Raw genomic sequence first — 18,347 nt, 5'->3', positions numbered from 1 at the left:
TGGCTGAAATAATAATACAAACCTCATTTGTGTTTAACCCCTTGAATACCAGAAGGATAAGAAATGTACCTTAGTAGACGAGGGGTCGGGTAATGAGGTGAAGCTCTCCTGACTTCCATCAGCCAATCATGTGGAAGCAAAATTGCATTTTTTTACATTTTCTTTGCATGTGATTGGATATTCTTTGTAAAGTCAGATTTCACCGCATTCACTAAGCTCCGGGGGAAAGTTCTGTGAAAAGTGTAAAGTGAACAGCCTAGTTGTATTTAGTAAATCCCCCCTCTGTCTGTACACTGAACTGTCCGGAATGCAGGTCTGGGGCCAATAATGATGCAGACAGCTGACATACATGACATGGATCCTAATACCCCTCCCCCTCCTCTCCCACCCTACTTAATATAGACCAGCAGACTAGAATATCCTCCTGCGCCCCCCTGCACACTGACACAGGATGGGGGATGGTGGGGGACAAGGCAGAGGGGGGGCATGTTCTCATGGAAGATGACTGAATGAGATTTTGAGCTTCACCCTTGTCTTTGCTGGTATATGGAAGATCACTTGGTGGTGGTAATGGAGCTGAACCCGGCAATGAAGCAGATCTACAGTACAGCTACCATTACTGGTCCCTCAATGGTCCCAAGGTCAGTGCAGATCTCCATAATGTTCCTCTCTGCCCCCCACCAACTTCCTTCTAACCCCCTCAACAGAGCTACGACCTTCTTTTAGTTTTGTGTTAATTAGACCTCAGCAGGCAGTTGTCACCGACAATCTGTCCAAGAGTTCCCTTTATTGTCCCAGCACCTCAATGCATCCTTTACCCCCCCCCCCCCCCACCCTAGTAAAACAGTCCCAGCACACAGCTAACCCTTTGATCGCCCCTCATGTTAACCCCTTCCTGCCCAGTGTCATTAGCACAGTGTCAGGGCTTTTTTTTTAGCACTGATCACTGTATTGGTGTCACTGGGGATGTCAGTGACACCAAGTCAGTTTCCCCCCAGTGTCAGAACTCCCATGCCAAAATTTAAAAAAATGGTGTGGGGGCCCCACAAAATCCATACCAGACCCTTATCTGAGCATGCAGCCCGGCAGGTCAGGAAAGGGGAGGGGGACAAGCGAGTGCCCCCCCCCTGTACCATATCAGGCGACATGCCCTTAACATGGGGGGTGCTTTGGGGCAGGGGGGCTCCCATCATCTGAAACAGAGCCTTTTTTAAAAAATAATTTTACTGTTGCTGCAGCGGCAGTGGCGGTGATGGCGGACATCGTGATTGGTGTTGGATCTACTGAGGGGGACATTCTTTTAGTTCTTCCTTTAATAGAGGACTTGTCACAGACCCTGTCCTGTCTTTTTTCACACTACACTTTTTGTTTTTTTGTGAATGTGTAGCGGTACCATGTACCCCATACTCCTTCACATGGGGGGGCGGGATCTCGGGTCTCCCTTGTTAAAGCGGCCTTTCAGATTCTTATAAGCCCCCCGCCCACAGACCCCCAAAACCACTGGCAAGGGTTGAGGAGAAGAGGCCCTTGTGCCCATCAACATGGGGACAAGGTGCTTTGTGAGGAGCTCCTCCTGCCCAAAAGCACCCCCCCATGTTGAGGGCATGTGGCTTGGTATGGTTTGGGGGTGTGCTTGCTCCCCCCTTTCCTGACCTGCCGGGCTGCATGCTCGGATAAAGGTCTGGTATGGATTTGGGGGGACCCCAAGCCATTTTTTATAAAAATTTGGGCATGGGAGTTCCCCTCAAAATCCATACCAGACCTGAAGGGCTTAGTATGGATGGGAGGGGGGACCCCATGCTGTTTTTTGATTATTTTTTAATTGCCGGCAATTCTTTTACATTCAGCTGTCAGTGGGGAACCCTGCAGACAGCTGAAACATTACCGCATGGTTGTCACTACTAAAATACCGCATGACTCCATCAAATACCTCCTGCAGTATTTTAGTGGCGTTCACTTCTTCTGACCTCCGGAACGGATTAATTGGTTTTCAGTGCATTCCTATGGGAAACCGCGTTTCGGTTTATGAATTGTTTGCTATACAAAAAGTCCCGCAGAACGAATTAAATTCCTAAACCGAGGTATGCCTCTGTGTGTGTATATATATATATACAGTATGTGTGTATTTACATACAGTTGCAAGAAAAAGTATGTGAACCCCTTGGGATTACGTGGAGTTTTGCATGAATTGGGCATAACATGTGCTCTGAACGTCATCTAAGTCACAACAATAGAAGAACACAGTCTGCTGAACATAATACTGCACAAACATTAGATGTTGCCATGGTTTAATTGCACATAACATGTAAACATTCACAGTGCAGGGAGGAAAAAGTATGTGAAGCCCTAGCTTAATGACTTCTCCCAGAGCTAATTGGAGCCAGGAGTGAGCCAACCTTGACTCCAATCAGTGTGATGATATTGGATGTGTTGCTGACAGCTGTCCTGCCCTTAAAAAACACACACCTGTTTTGGGTTTACTGGTTTCAAGAAGCACTGTCTGATGTGAACCATGCCTCGCAGAAAAGAGCTCTCAGAAGACCTACGATCAAGAATTGTTGACTTGCATGAAGCTGGAAAGGGTTACAAAAGTATCTCCTTGAGCCTTGATGTTCATGTGTCCACGGTAAGACAGACCGTCTACAAATGGAGAAAGTTTAGCACTGTTGCTACTCTCCCTAGGCGTGGTCGTCCTGTAAAAATGACTGCAAGAGCACAGCGCAGAATGCTGCATGAGGTAAAGAAGAATCCCAGAGTGTCAGCTAAAGACCTACAGAAATCTCTGGCACATGCTAACATTTTTGTTGACACATCTACAATAAGGAAAACATTAAACAAGAATGGAGTACATGGGAGGACACCACGGAGGAAGCCATTGCTGTCCAAAAAGAAGATTGCAGCACGTTTGAAGTTTGCAAAAGAGCACCTGGATGTTCCACAGCACTACTGGCAAAATATACTGTGGACAGATGAAACCAAGATTGAGTTGTTTGGGAAGAACACACAACACTATGTGTGGAGAAAAAAAGGCCCAGCACACCAACATCAAAACCTCATCCCCACTGTAAAACATGGCGGAGGGAGCATCATGGTTTGGGGCTGCTTTGCTGCCTCAGGGCCTGGACGGATTGTTGTCATTGATGGGAAAATGAATTCCAGAGTTTATCAAGACATTTTGCAGGAAAACATACGACCATCTGTCCGCCAACTGAAGCTCTGCAGAGGATGGGTGATGCAACAGGACAATGACCCAAAGCATACATGTAATTCAACAAAACAATGGCTGCAACAGCACAGAATACGCCTTCTGGAGTGGCCCAGCCAGAGTCCTGACCTCAACCCAATTGAAATGCTGCGGCATGACCTTAAGAGAGCAATTCACACCAGACATCCCAAGAATATTGCTACACTGAAACAGTTTTGTGAAGAGGAGTGGTCCAAAATGACTCCAGATCGTTGTGCAGGTCTGATCTGCAACTACAGGAAACGTTTGGTTGAGGTTATTGCTGCCAAAGGAGGGTCAACCAGTTATTAAGTCCAAAGGTTCACATACTTTTTCCTCCCTGCACTGTGAATGTTTACATGTTATGTGCAATTAAACCATGGCAACATCTAATGTTTGTGTAGCATTATGTTCAGCAGACTGTGTTCTTCTATTGTTGTGACTTAGATGACGTTCAGAGCACATTTTATGCCCAATTCATGCAAAACTCCACGTAATCCCAAGGGGTTCACATACTTTTTCTTGCAACTGTAGACATGGCTTAGTCTGTATATTCTAGGGACATGTGGTGTCAATTAGTCGTACGTTGGCTTGCACCCCTCCCCCGAGGTTGTATGAGGATAAGGTCTCACATGCATTTAGTACATAAAGGTTTAAGTATGTATAAGTTAGGAATGGAAGTCCTTTACACTGTAGGATTCCTTGATTAACATATTCAAATGAAAAAGGAGTTTACATTGAAAATCCATCTATTGGCGTCTGTAATATGATGGGATTCAGATGATAGGTAAAGTTCTATTATATCATGTATATCATTGCTTTCACATGGACCATGCCATCCCCCCACCTCTGATGGAAGATCAGTGTGGCTCTGAAAAGGGGCCCCGAGTATTGGATTTCAGAGAAGGGAGGGGAGCAAGGCTGAAAGTGTTTTCCCTGCATAGGCATTTGTCTCCAGAGACTCCAGTATAGTGGGACTATAAGACGCAGGAGGAAACCCAGCTCACTTTTAGGAGAAGGTGGGGGCTGAATTGCTCCTAACAAGGAAGAGAACAAAGACTGGAGGGGAGACGCTTCCATGAGGAAGAGCTGCCCACTGCTATACACACACATGATTCCACACAATTCCTATCTCAAGAATATAACTACACTTCTATTATTATTAGTTTTCATTCTGGATTTGAAGATTATTCTTGTAAGCTTGCTTGCTATTTCATTATTAAACCCATTTTCAGTTTTTACACAAGAATTGGAAGGACTTTCTATTTTGGACTTTTCTCCCCAATATAAGTTTACAGAATATGGAGACAATTTCGATATTGAACCCATCCACATACAGAAAGAGAAGGGCCCATGGAGATGGCACCGTGTGTGTTTAGTATGACTTTAATGAAGAGATTACATTGCCCTCCCTGAGTCTAGCACTAGTTCCCCCCGAGTAGATGTCTCTCCATTGTCTGGATGTATTGGGGACAGTCGGGGTTCACCTCTCGCCCGCTGATTTTCTAAGGCAGATGGATTCCCTGTTTGTTCTTCTAGAGGGTCCTTAAAAAGAGGTTCTCACTCTTCCGGGTCCATTATTTCTGATTGAATTTGAAAGGTTCTAAGTGGATTGAACAGATTGTTTTTCAGGCCTATGAATTACGTGACAAAGTGCCTCCTTTCCATTATTGAAGCCCACTCCAGTAGTGAGCACTTCTTGGGCTTCTCATCATCAGGTTCCTGTGTCTCAGATCTGTAAGTCCTGCTCTTCAATGTATATGTCCTCTAAGTTTTACAAGGTCCATGTATCGGCCACTTCATCCATTTTGTTCACCAACCTGCAAAACCTCTGCTGCAGCCAGAACTCATTTATTTAGTGGTGGAATCCCTACTGTCACTAAATGAGAGTTTTTGATTTGGTGGCTAGGATACTGGAAGCCAACGCCATCCTAGCAACCGAGGAAGCTGTTCGGACCTTAGCAACCAATGATTGTCACAAAGCATCATTGGCTGTTACATAGGTTTCACCATAACAACCCATGATGCAGTGCAAGTGCCTGCATCTTAGCAACCAATAAGGTGGTGCCGTACAGTTCCAATGGTTGCTAGGACACAGGTGGCCAGGGTATGGGATTTAGCGATGAAGTAGTGACATTTAGACAATTTAGTCAATGACCTCACCTGGAAGCCCTTTATTTCACTTTCAGCTGTCAGCATGGGAAATGTCATTTGTGGACAGAATATGTTGGGATAGTCTTGGTGGTCCGTGTGTTTTCTTTGGCAAGTTGGAGGAACATAAAACACCGGATGCCATGATTATTATCTATGATGGGGTCTTTGTTGTTGGTTAGACTTTATCATGGTGTTTATTTTCTAGTTGACCTTTTTCTTGTAAATGAGTAACCAGACATACTATGTACCTCTTACACATTTATGTAGGGGGGCAGATGTCTGGGGGCCCCTCTTACAAATCTTCCCTGCAGACCCTCACAACCACTCAGCTAGAATTGGGGGGAAGAGGCCTTGTCCCCATCAACATGGCTAGGCAGCCTGTGGTACCCTTCTCATGTTGAGGGCATTTGGCCTGGTATGGGTTAGGTAGAGGGCTACCACTTGCTGACCCCATTTCCTGGCCAGCCAGGCTTCCTGCGTAGATATGGATTAGCTATGGATTTTGGGGAGTCAAGAATAAGGGTCGGGTATGAATGGTGAGAGGAATTCCAGCCACTTTGTATTGTTTCTCTCTGATTTTGTTTTTCTACATTCTACAGGTATGCCATTTGACAGGCAGGTCTGAAGCATTACTAAAGGATTTGTTTTTAATTAAAATAACACACATGGTACCCTTACCTGCTCCCTGCAATGGTACTGCACAGAGCAGCCCCAAACCTCCTCTTCTGGGGTCCCCTGCTGGATATTTTAAGCTCCTTTTCTTCAGTTTCTTCCCTGTAGCAAGCCACTTGCTCTGGGGACTGGCATGTGGACTAGCTCCCCAGGGCCGGTCTGCGTGTGTCTATAGATATACACAGAGTGGCTCGGCCCCACCCCCTGCTCTCAGGATCTACCTGACAGTAGAAGGAGCCAATGGTTCCCACTGCTGCCCGATCCTCCTGTGAGAAGAGAAAGATGGGAGAAGAACGGCAGTCGGGCTCAGTGCTGGATCAATGCAGGACTCAGGTAAGTGTTTGGTTGGGACACAGAAAGTGGCAGAACATTGTTTACCTTAATGTGGGGAATGCTTTAAGGGAAGAAAAGATTTTATGTTCAGGGCCAGTTCCCACCATAACCACCTGCAGACCAGTGACGTGCCCATACATTGCCGGACCTTCGCTGGTGATACTGGGATGATGGCTGCAGCTGAAGAAGTCATCCCGGTGATGTTTATTAGAGCCGAGGGTCTGCTTTCTTATAAAGGCAATCCAACCAGATAATTAGCCGCTGGATTGCTTTTACAAGCAGCGGGAGGGGACGTCCCCCCTCCCACCACCTTCTGTGGCCCTCTCAGCCTCTCCTGTCCCATAGAAGCAAACAGAGGCCAGATTGGCCCTGATGGCCTCCATGATACAGGAAGATGGAAGTGATGAGCATTCATCCCTTCTGGTTTTCTGGAATATAAAATGGTAAGGCCCCTTTCACACCGGGTGGGCCCGTCAGCGGATCCTCTTGCTCAGCGGGGGATCTCTCTGCTGATCGCTGTTGGGCAAATGGATGACAAGTCTGCGTCTGCTTCGCTTATACAGAGCGGACATGGACACGGCCCGCTGTCCTCTATGGGCGGTCAGACTGCCATGTGACCCGATCCAATGGACAGAAGGGGAATGGATCCCCATCTGTCTCTTTTTGGTGGATCGGATCGGATGTCGGCGAGTGTAAAGGGACACATATCAGTTTACATCTGCCGCTCCATAGAGGAGAATAGAGGTTCTGATTGGGTCCGGACCCAATCGGAACGTCCGTGTGAAAGGGGCCTAAAGTATCTGATTACACTGATCTTGGTGCGATCAGATGTTAAGGGCAGAGGAGAGATTTGGAGGCTAATAGACCCCAGATCTCTCTATAAAGAGTACCTGTCACTGCCTATTGCTATCACAGGGGATATTTATATTTTCTGTGATACCAATAAAAGTCATCCAAATGAAATGTAAAGCGACAATGTCAACAAAATAAATGGAAAGAAATATGCAGCCCCTCTCCCCCCCGTGTTTGTGAGCAAAAGGTGAATGCACGAGACATGCCGCACGCTTTCAAACAGCGATGGTCCCACACATGTGAGGTAACACCATGAACATCAGATCGAGGGCAGTAATTCTAGTACTAGACCTCCTGTGTAAATCTAAAGTGGGGCCCTGTAAAGGCTTTTATAGCATCTCCTGTGGATAATGACATTTACGTCATTTGTGGCTGTTGCAGGCGTGCGCACTTTTAAAGAATGACACGTTTGGTATTTATTCACTCGCCGTAACATACATTTTTAAATTTATACCACGTGTAAAAAATTACAACACCCTTCATTTTATTCTCTAGGACCTCCGCTATAAAAAGTCTATAACGTTTGGGGCTCTAACTGATTTTCTAGCAAAAAAATCTGATTTTGAAATGTAAATAAAAATGGTCAGAAAAGGCCTGATCTTCAAGTGGATACATTGCACAGGAACGTGCTGCGCATGCAATGCTCTGTGCGTTCCAGTGCGATTCACATGCTATCTGGGTGCAGTATGATTTCACACCATTCATTTGAATTGGCTGAAATGGCACCAGACCACAGCTAAAGTTGTGCTTGGACTACTTCACAAAACACACAGCAACCGGACCGCATGGAACTTCAGTACTTCTGTGCCATGCCATCCAGTGCAGGAAAATGCCCTGTGATTGTGGCCTGCGTTTGGGGTGTCGTTAGCATTGCACTGACACCAGGTGGGGGACACAAACATGGACCTCAGATTTCCCACATCACATTCTGGTGTCAACTGGCCCTCAGAACCACTCTAAACACATAAGCTTCATAGATATTGGGACACGATTGTCGGCACCATTAATCAAGCTTTTTTCAATGACATCAAACTGAACCCAAACCCCTTCACGCCTGAAGGTACAACAAATGTTAATGCCTAAGCACAATTTTGCAGCTTTGACATGCGTTAGTGAAACCGTCATCACAACTACTTTGTGCATCCAGTTGGTAAACATCTCCTGATTTTATTTTTATGTGATCAAAGGAAAACAGGCCCAAAATAGTGAAAATCATTTTTTCTAAAGTTAGCTGTATATTTCTTGCTGCTGCCATAACCCACCACCAAAGGACAACCCCCAACAATTCTCCTGCCCCCGACGATGGCAGCAATACCTCGTATGTGTATGTTAGTTGCTGTTTGTACCCGGAGTACAGCCCAGGAACAGTACTGCGCATTTTTCTTTACATTTTATTTTACCTACTAAAACACACCGACACTAACTGACACTGATACTAATTTACATAAATAAATACCCCCCCAAATACTGACTCTGACCTTAACCTTTGACCCTGACCTTGACCCAAACACTAACCCTGGCACTGTCCTAGATCAAACCTTCATCTACGTATTTTTTTTATTTTAAATTACTGTTATTATTATTAATAATATTATTATTGATTGATTTTTTACACACTGTTGTTTTTTTTTTCTCTGAGAGGAGAGACAATGTAAGAAAACACGTGGGGCGAGCTTCACAGTGACTCCTCATTGTGATAGCCAATCAGAGGCTCACAGTGATCAGGTGACCCAGAGTTGGGAGTTCTGAGTTTTGATCATTAGTATGGGACCCAGAGGTCTCAGTGAGACCTCCGCCTCTGTGCTGGGAGCTGGCCATACGGCGTGCTCCCACCACAAAGACAGACATGCAAATACAGTGAGGAACAGAAGTATTTGAACCCCCTGCGATTCTGCAAGTTCTCCCACTTCTCCATCATGGAGGGTCTGACATTCACATTGCAGGGGATTCCCACTCTGAGGACAGAATTCAGGAGATCACATTGTATGATTTGTAAAGAATGTATTTGTCTCGCACGGCTGAACAGAAGTATTTGAACCCCTGAGAAGATCCGTGTTAATATTTGGTACAGAAGCCTTTGTCTGCAATTCCAGAGGTCAGACGTTTCTTGTAGTTTTTGGCCAGGTTTGCACTGCAACAGGGATTTTGGCCGACTCCTCCACACCGATCTCCTCCAGATCTGTCAGGTTTCGGGGCTGTCGCTGAACAACACGGAGTTTCAGCTCCCTCCAAAGATGTTCTATTGGATTTAGGTGTGGAGACTGGCTAGGCCACTCCAGAACCTTGATATGCTTCTTACTGAGCCACTCCTTGGTTCTCCTGGCTGTGTGCTTCGGGTCGTTGTCATGTTGGAAGATCCAGCCACGACCCATCTTCAATGCTCTGACTGAGGGAAGGAGGTTGTTGCTGAAAATCTCACAATAAATGGCCCCATTCATCCTCTCCTTAATACAGTGCAGTCGTCCTGTCCCCTTCGCAGAAAAGCACCCCCAAAGCATGATGTTACCACCCCCATGCTTCACAGTAGGGATGGTGTTCTTGGGATGCAACTCATCCTTCTTTTTCCTCCAAACACGACGAGTGAAGTTCTATTTTGGTCTCATCTGACCACATGACTTTCTCCCATGCCTCCTCTGCATCATCCAGATGGTCATTGGCAAACTTCAGATGGGCCTGGACATGTGATGACTTGAGCAGGGGAACCTTCAGCCGGGCCTGGACATGTGATGACTTGAGCAGGGGAACCTTCAGCCGGGCCTGGACATGTGATGACTGGAGCAGGGGAACCTTCAGCCGGGCCTGGACATGTGATGACTTGAGCAGGGGAACCTTCCATGCAATGCATGATTGGAAACCATGACGTCGTAGTGTTCTACCGACAGTGACCTGTGAAACTGTGGTCCCAGCTCTCTTCATGTCATTGACCAGCTCCTCCCTTGTAGTTCTGGGCTGATTCCTCACCTTTCTTCTCATCAGTGATACCCCACGAGGGGACATCTTGCATGGAGCCCCAGTCCGAGGGAGACTGACAGTCGTCTTTAGCCTCTTCCATTTTCTAACAATTGCTTCAACAGTTGATCTATTTTCACCAAGCTGCTTGGCAATTGCCCCGTAGCCCTTTCCAGCCTTGTGCAGGTCCACCATTTTGTCTCTGGTGTCTTTTAACAGCTCCTGGTCTTGCCCATGGTAGTAGTTGGCGTCTGACTGACTGTGGGGTGGACAGGTGTCTTTAAAGAGCTCAGACAGGTGCTACTAAGTGAGATGAATGAGTGGAGTAGAGGTGGACTTTTTAAAGGCGCAGTAACAGGTCTTTGAGAGCCAGAATTCTTGCTGTTTCTTAGGGGTTCAAATACTTCTGTTCAGCCGTGCGAGACAAATATATTCTTTACAAATCATACAATGTGATCTCCTGAATTTTGTTTTTTAAATTCTGTCTCCCAGAGTGGGAATGTCCCTCCAATGTGAATGTCAGACCCCTCCATGATTTCTAAGTGGGAGAACTTGCAAAATCGCAGGGTGTTCAAATACGTCTGTTCCTCACTGTAAGATGGTAATGTGATGCAAGGTGATCTTTAAATACCAATATTGTACCGCGCTCCAATATATTCAACCTTGTGTGATATTATAAATTAATAAGTGTACCACCAATAATCCAGTAATTATATAAATCAGTTATACCTAAATATATCATTTATATAAATTAATTAATTCATAATTGTGAAAGAATAAATATTAAAAAATATATAAGTGGAAAATATATATGAGAAAAAGATTTAAATGAGAAAGAAATGAATTAATTTAGAACAACAGTTCACTACTTTAGGAATGAGATGGTATTGTAGTTCAATCTAATCTGTGTGATGAGTCTGTGTTCACAGCGTGAACCCCTCTCTCCTTTCTCCTCTCCTCTCTCCTTTCTCCTCTCCTCTCTCCTTTCTCCTCTCCTCTCTCCTTTCTCCTCTCCTCTCTCCTCAGCTCAGCCTTCTCAATAGGACTTTCTCCGCTGGCTGCTTTGTTTATTCCTCCATATACGGAACATACAGAGAAGGGAAAAGAAACATAGTGTCTTATCCGGGATAACGATTGTTTATTATGCTTTGATCTCCCACTCACATTGTGTAAATATAAGTAGCGCTTTGTATAAATGTATCCAGATAGTATTACAGACAGCCTTGCAGGTGTGTTTGCCTTCAGTGAATATACTCGCCGTTCCTCTGTGGATGCGTGATGACGTCACCGCCCCTCCCCTACGCGTTACGCTACAGGGACTCGTAGCTTCCTCTGGGGGATGTAGTTTTGCATGTCATCATGCACAGAGACTATTTATATCCTACCGGCGCCATTTTTGCTATGATATATTAGCTCTTCGTTTCTCCTCCATAATTTTAGAGTTCAGACTATGTCTCAATGTCATACATTATGTATATACAAAGTGCGCCTCAGCATCCTACGGCTGTATACTCAATGTTTTCATACACACCCTTCACAATTTGGATTGCAATCTTATACTTATTCATCACCACTAAGGTTATCATATTATAATCAACATATCCATATTATCCCCTTATTTTCATACTTTATCACTATGTTAAACATTTTAATTCATTTTTAAAACATTTTTAAAATTAAAATTTAAAAATATATTTTATTAATTTACATACATTATTTCATAAAATGTACTTCTTAATAATATAAAAATAAAAATAATAATTATAAAAATAAAAATAAAATTAAAATAAAAATAAAAAATAAAAAATGAAAAATAAAAAAATAAATAAAAAATATATAAAATAAAAAATAAAATAAAAAATAAAAAATAAAATAAAAAATAAAAAATAAAATAAAAAATAAAAAAATAAAAAATAAAAAAAATAAAAAAATAAAATAAAAAATAAAATTAAAAATAAAAATCAAAATCAAAATAAAAATAAATTGAAAATAAATATAAAAATAAAAATAAAATTAAAAGTAAAAATAAAAATAGATATAAAAATAAATATAAAAATAAATTGGATAAAACATATTTAAATTTGATTTTAGGAGAGGATAAAGGAGAGAGGGGTTCACGCTGTGAACACAGACTCATCACACAGATTAGATTGAACTACAATACCATCTCATTCCTAAAGTAGTGAACTGTTGTTTCTAAATTAATTAATTTCTTTCTCATTTAAATCTTTAAATCTTTTTCTCATATTTTTCACTTATATATTTTTTAATAGTTATTCTTTCACAATTATGAATTAATTAATTTATATAAATTATATATTTAGGTATAACTGATTTATATAATTACTGGATTATTGGTGGTACACTTATTAATTTATAATATCACATAAGGTTGAATATATTGGAGCGCGGTACAATATTGGTATTTAAAGATCACATTCATACACCTGGAGAGGGTGTAATAAGTACCTGGCGAGCTAATATTTTATGAAATTTATGTATGAACTAATTAATATTTTGGTAGTTCACATTTATATATTTTTTATATATATTTTTTATGCACAAAATTGATTGATCATAGATAAAGAAAACTTCTAGTGGCTCACAAATAATTATTTAATTCGTGATGCAAGGTGTACTCCTATACTTTTGAATTTTAACATATTATTTTTCTATCCCAAGTGGACCATGATGGCTGTGAAAACCCAATAGCATAAGGCTGTTGTGCGCTATGTTACACGTTTCTGACTTTGGATGTGTTTCATTATCTGACAATGCATGTCGTGATACTGATTGTACTCAGATGTCAACTCTGGAATGTTTTGGATGTTTTCATAAATTTTCATTTTAATTAAAAAAATATAGAAAACATCTTTATTTAGCCCTTTATATAGAATTCTGACTTTTTTGTTTTTCTGTACAGGTGGATTGAAGAACCAAGTTTTCAGTCATGCTGGTCTTCATAAGTACAACTCAGTCACATGGGAAACGAGCCATACGGATGTCTTAGGTGACGGAACGTCTTTATCGTAGGTCACTGGAGGATTCACACAGGACACGAGACATATCAGTGTTCTCAATGTTGTAAATTTGGATCCTCTTCAACATTGATCCCCCCTCAGAGGACAACAGGAGAGAAGACATTTCAGTGTTGTGGAAGTGACAATGGCTTTACAATGTAGTTCAACCCTTGCATCCATAACAATTATTTCAGAAGCTATTTCTTGTTTGGATTGTGATAAAGGTTTTACAATGAAGGCAAAACATATCACACCCCAGAAGGATCACACTGAAGAGAAACCTTTTCAGTGCTTTGAGTGCAACACAGCTTTTACAACAAAGGGTAATCTTACCAAACACCAGAGGGTTCATACCAGAGAGAAGCCATATCAGTGTTCTGAATGTGATAAAACCTTTACATCAAAGGATCAACTTATCAAACACCAGAGGAGTCACACTGGAGAGAAGCCATATCAGTGTTCTGAATGTGATAAAGCTTTTACACGGAAGTCAAATCTTATCATGCACCAGAGGATTCACACTGGAGAGAAGCCATATCAGTGTTCTGAATGTGATAAAGCTTTTACAATGAAAGGTAATCTTATGACACACCAGAGGATTCACACTGGAGAGAAGTCATATCAGTGTTCTGAATGTGATAAAGCTTTTACAGTGAAAGGTAATCTTATGACACACCAGAGGATTCACACTGGAGAGAAGTCATATCAGTGTTCTGAATGTGATAAAGCTTTTACGCAGAAGTGCTATCTTATCGCACACCAGAGGATTCACACTGGAGAGAAGTCGTATCAGTGTTCTGAATGTGATAAAGCTTTTACAACAAAAGAGTGTCTTATCAAACACAAGAGGATTCACACTGGAGAGAAGCCATATCAGTGTTCTGAATGTAACAAAGATTTTACACAGAAGTCAGATCTTATTATACACCAGAGGATTCACACTGGAGAGAAGCCATATCAGTGTTTTGAATGTAACAAAGCATTCACAATGAAGTCAAGTGTTATCACACACCAGAGGATTCACACTGGAGAGAAGCCATATCAGTGTTCTAAATGTAACAAAGCATTCACAATGAAGTCAAGTGTTATCACACACCAGAGGATTCACACCGGAGAGAAGCCATATCAGTGTTCTGAATGTGATAAAGCTTTTACAGTGAAGTCACATCTTATCACACACCAGAGGATTCACACTGGAGAGAAGCCATATCAGTGTTCTGAATGCAATACCACTTTTATACAAGCGTCATCCCTCATCAGACACCAGATGATTCACATTGGAGAGAAGCCACATCAATGTTCTGAATGTGATAAAGCTTTTAAAACTAAGTCAAGGCTTATCATACACAGGACAGTTCACACTGGAAAGCAGCTTTGAGTGTTCTGAATGTGATAAAATGTTTACAACCAACAGCAAACTTATCATACACCAGAATACTCACACTGGAGAAAGGCCATATCAGTGTTCTGAATGTGGCAAAGCTTTTGCATATAAGGTTAGCCTTATTATACACCAGAGGAGTCACACTGGAGAGAAGCCATATCACTGTTCTCAATGTGACAAATCTTTTAAACAGAGAAAACAACTTAACACACACAAGAGGGTCCACACCAGAGAAAATCCGTAGCCGTGCTGTGAGTGTAACAGATTTTTTTACATAAGTCACAGCTGATCACACATCAGAGGATTCGCAGGCTTCAGCTGCAGGAGGTAATGGGGAGAAGGGGGGTTTAAAGGGATAGAAGCCCAAGACTATTTTACCTTTTGACTATTTTTATCAGACAAGTATTGACAGTGAATTGTGTTTCCTAATGATTTTAATCTCTATCCTTTTTATGGAGCTTTGACTGAACATGTAATATATTTTCATCATTCATTAACTGAGCTGTGTTCCCAAATGTTTTCTTCATTGTCAGATCCTGAGCTAATGCATTACCAACACTGCCTCAGCACCAAGACTAGGTAGTGGTCAAGTGGCATCTTACCAAGCCTCCAAAGCCTCAGTGGGAGAGACTTTTCTAGATTCTGCTGACTATTCCAATATCCGTCTAGCTTGAGGGCTCCAGCTACGCTCACCTTGTCCAAGCCTCCCTTCACATATTCCACCTCCCCTCCAATGATCAATGCCTTATTTCCAGGTTCCTCCTCCTCTTATGGATGACAGCTTTACAGGTAGGACTGCAACAGGGACAACAGCCATGGAGAATTCTCTGTCCAGTGAGAAATCAAATTCCTAAGCTGGTGTAGGCCTTCCAACACCAATTCACTGCTCTTTGTTTGGGATGTGTTCAACAGTACCACTTACGCCCAGCTGGCTGCTTGTGTTCCATCTTGTCCTGCCACAAGTCTAAGGGATTCCATCAGGAGAAGATTGGACTTCCTTATTATATTGTCTCTCTGTTCAGCTATTGCTCCTCTCCATAGACCGATCACATACTACAACTGCATCTTCTGGGGGACTGAAATTCCTCTGACTCGGGTTCTCTTCAATGACTCTGAATAGTCAATTCTCTTTTTTTGGGTAGATATTGTTTGCGAAGAATCCTCTTTTGACCCTAGAAACATTATGATGTTGACCCTAAAGTGTAACTATGGTTAGAATTAATATTTACATAAAGGGTGCAATCTGTCCTTAACCACTTATGGTGATGTCCCAGTTCAGCACATTACACCTTTAGGATTTGTAATCTACCCAAATGTATTATACATCAGTTTTTCATGTCAAATAGAGCTTTAATGTGGTAGAAAATGTGGATACGTATATTTTATTTGTTTTTCTAGGTAACACTTGTGATGTCACTACACTCCTAATGTAAATACGGTGCAAAATAATTCTGTTTTTGTTGCTTTTACAGTGCTCTCCCATCACCTTCTGTGGCACTCTCGGCCTCTCCTGTCCCATAGAAGCAAACAGAGGCCAGATCGGCCCTGATGGCCTCCATGATACAGGAAGACGGAAGTGATGAGCATTCATCCCTTCTGGTTTTCTGTAATATAAAATGGTAAGGCCCCTATCACACCGGGTGGGCCCGTCAGCAGATCCTCTTGCTCAGCGGGGGATCTGTCTGCTGATCACTGTTGGGCAAATGGATGACAAGTCTGTGTCTGCTTCACTTATACAGAGCGGACATGGACACGGCCCGCTGTCCTCTATGGGCGGTCAGACTGCCATGTGATCTGATCCAACGGACAGAAGGGGAATGGATCCCCATCTGTCTCTTTTTGGCAGATCGGATCGGATGTCAGCGAGTGTAAAGGGACACATCTCCATTTACACCTGCCACTCCATAGAGAATAGAGGTTCTGATCGGGTCCGGACCCAATCGGAACGTTCATGTGAAAGGGGCCTAAAGTATCTGATTACACCGATCTTGGTGCGATCAGAGGTTAAGGGCAGAGGAGAGATTTGGAGGCTATTAGACCCCAGATCTCTCCATAAAGAGTACCTGAAAGGATAATATAACATAATCAGCTCCATTTTGTTATACAAGATGTTTGCTTAAAAAATATATGACTTTTGTACATTAAGAGAAAAGTTTGTACTGTATGTATTCTTTACAGGAAACTAACTGTGTTTTTTGTGGAAGTTTTTTGAGGAAGTAACTTTCGGTTAGACCGTGGCCGTAGTCTGGGCGTTGTGCTAACATCATGAGTTAGTCTGACCACAACCATCTGGCCAGAAACTAGTTCTGCAAAGTTTAATGACAATTAAGGTGCAAATATTAAAGATAAATGCATGATTTTGATTGGTTGATATTAAAGGTTGGTCATTAATAATCTGCCTAGAGACTACAGATTTATATATATGCTGATGTTTCCGCAATAAAGTTGAAGTGTCTTGCAACGAGCTGTGGCGTGGTGTGCAATTCATTTCCCGATATATCGTACGTTATCGCTCAGGTGTAACCGGTGGGGGCCCCCATTGAGAGGAAAAACTCAACACCAACCCTTTGTACTGATGTCAGAAGAGTGGGATAATCACCAAGGTGAGTGAGAATCTTTTTTTTTCTATTTTTTTAAGAAAAAGAGATGCTTTTCTTGCCGAGGTCATTATTTCTGAATTTAAGAGGGAGATTGGTGGGTGGAGTTTAGGAGCGAGAGAAAGGGACTCTCGGCTCGGGACATAGAATACCTGTATACACCTGACATAGCACTTATTGTTCTTTGTTGTATTGCTGTATTGTCTTACTAATCTGCTGCTGCCGCTGCTGTTGTTATGGGGAATTCCTTAGGTAAGGAGGAAATACCTCGCCATGTGCCGCCGCTAAAAGCATTAAAGTTGATTCAATTGATGAAGAAAAATAGAGACAAAAAGCAGAAAGGGAAAATGCAGTTGTTCCCATAAATGAGACTTGAAAAGAATTTGTTACTAGAGTTTCTTCTTTTGGTTACTATTATGTTAATCCACGGGTGGATAATTTAGTAAACTGGTTAGAAGGATTGGGAGGAGCGAGTTTTCCCCGGGAAGGAGGGAATGACACAATGTGTATGGATATGATGAATGGTATGTGCCTGCATGAGCAACCACAGGTGGATGTTTGGGGAAAGGGAGACCCAGCTTGGGACAAGGATTATATGTTTGAGGGAGGTAAGAATTGGTTGACATATGTACCAGGATATAGAACCTTAATTGCAGCAAATATTCCTGTGCCACCACCACCCTACAAACATAAAGAGGTTAATTCAGTTCAACCAACTTCCCCACAGATAGCCCCGTTATATCCGGCACTTCCCCACAGATAGCCCCGTTATATCCGGCACTTCCCCACAGATAGCCCAGTTATATCCGGCACTTCCCCACAGACAGCCCGTTATATCCGGCACTTCCCCACAGATAGCCCCGTTATATCCAGCACTTCCCCACAGATTGCCCCGTTATATCCAGCACTTCCCCACAGATAGCCCCGTTATATCCAGCACTTCCCCACAGATAGCCCCGTTATATCCAGCACTTCCCCACAGATAGCCCCGTTATATCCAGCACTTCCCCACAGATAGCCCCGTTATATCCAGCACTTCCCCACAGATAGCCCCGTTATATCCAGCACTTCCCCACAGATAGTCCCGTTATATCCAGCACTTCCCCACAGATAGTCCCGTTATATCCAGCACTTCCCCACAGATAGCCCCGTTATATCCAGCA

At 42.7% G+C, this 18,347-nt stretch overlaps 1 protein-coding gene and 1 pseudogene across 2 annotated transcripts in view; one reads left to right on the top strand and one right to left on the bottom strand.

Moving 5' to 3' along the window:
* Positions 1 to 18,347, bottom strand: part of LOC149434739 (uncharacterized) — a 202,315-nt gene that overhangs the window by 41,176 nt on the left and 142,792 nt on the right. The gene's annotated exons all lie outside the window — the stretch shown is intronic.
* Positions 55 to 17,051, top strand: LOC149434741 (uncharacterized; annotated as a pseudogene). The gene is made up of 2 exons (XR_016308631.1): positions 55 to 641; positions 13,107 to 17,051. The product of XR_016308631.1 is annotated as an uncharacterized LOC149434741 (transcript).

The sequence above is a fragment of the Staurois parvus genome, unplaced genomic scaffold, assembly GCF_062004578.1.
Source record: "Staurois parvus isolate SC_StPar_1 unplaced genomic scaffold, SC_StPar_1.0 ptg001689l, whole genome shotgun sequence".
NCBI classification, from domain to species: Eukaryota; Metazoa; Chordata; class Amphibia; order Anura; family Ranidae; genus Staurois; species Staurois parvus.
Note: the sequence above shows the minus strand (reverse complement) of the source record. Positions and strands in the feature narration are given on the sequence as shown.